Here is a 1,443-nt window from a genome sequence, read left to right on the forward strand (position 1 = left end):
GTTGATTTCATTTTCTTTATTTATTCTAACACAATTCCATCGTACCTCCTTAACATTATTCTCCTTTTTCCTGAAAAGATCTTATATTATTATATTATTTAATGATAATTAAATCAATTTTTTAAATTGAAACCTTGAAAATTTATTAGCGAAGTTGAACCGGGATAATTTCATTTGAAAGTAGTTCTGTTTGATAATCGAAAATGATACCAAAGTATTTTTAATTTCTGATTTTGCAATATTTAGCATCTCGTTGTTAAATTTTTTTATCAAGTTGCTAGGTGAATCAGATAGTAGAACAAGAAGATGGAAATTGTTTTTTCTTATATGACAGAGTAGTTATAAGAATTCGTATAGTTTTCATCCAAACTATACGAATACTTAATAATTACATTCATTTCATTGTGGGTTTTATTAATGCAGAAGCCTCACCTTTTTCTTCAATGTACCGTAAGTATTACATTCTTTTCAATTGCATGGATACTCAGTTAACGTGTTGATGACAATAATAGTTAAATTTGTTTAAACTAAGTATCTAAAATAAAAGTGAAAAATTCAAATTTTTAGATAAAGAATATTAAAGAATAAAATTTAAAAATTAAATGTTATTATTACTATAATAAAAGCCTGAAGATCACCTGAAAGTGAATTGAAACCTTGTAAAATAATTAATATCGGTAGCGTAAGTATACAAATTACCTAAACGTTAAAATGAATAGATAGAAACTCTTTGAAAAACAAATATCGCATCGCCTATATTTATTATTTACCAACGTATCACAGAAATTTAATTTCGTTTTATTTAAAATAAATGCTTCTTTAATCAGAACATTTTTTAATACAAAAAATTTTAAAGCACACTAGATTGCACTGCTTTTAATATCACAACACATAAGACCTTCTCAAAATTCACATATTTAACAATATTAAATTCATCAAAGCATACAAACTTGATCATAATTACATGCCCGCTAATGTACAGTATCGAGTAAAGTATGTTTCCCTTGAGAAAAGTAGGAATTGTCAAAATCTTAATTTAGATGATATGTAGACGTTTAGTGGATTGGGGAAGGTTTCGTCTCCCCGGGCGCCTTTAGTTCGGGACGGGGACCGCTAGGTGGCGGCGAGAGATCGGTGGCAGTGTTCTCACAAGCGGTCGCCGGCATGCAGTTCGAATATACATACATATACAGAGTGATTCTCTCGCTACTTTACTTAAAGGAAGTGCTGCCACAGCAGTATGAGTGGACCCAAGCCCTTTTCTGTCATCGAAACCTTTTCACGGACACAGCTACAGTATGCACCCCCGTCGAGAAAACGGCTTGGGTCCATTCATACTACAGTGTGGCAGCACTTCCTTTAAGTAAAGTAGCGAGAAAATTAACTGGTAGAAGTTCCGAATTGCGGTATGATGGTAGGTGTCCGGGGCAGAGACGTCTGTTG

Source organism: Osmia bicornis, chromosome 2 (assembly GCF_907164935.1).
Source record: "Osmia bicornis bicornis chromosome 2, iOsmBic2.1, whole genome shotgun sequence".
Lineage (NCBI taxonomy): Eukaryota > Metazoa > Arthropoda > Insecta > Hymenoptera > Megachilidae > Osmia > Osmia bicornis.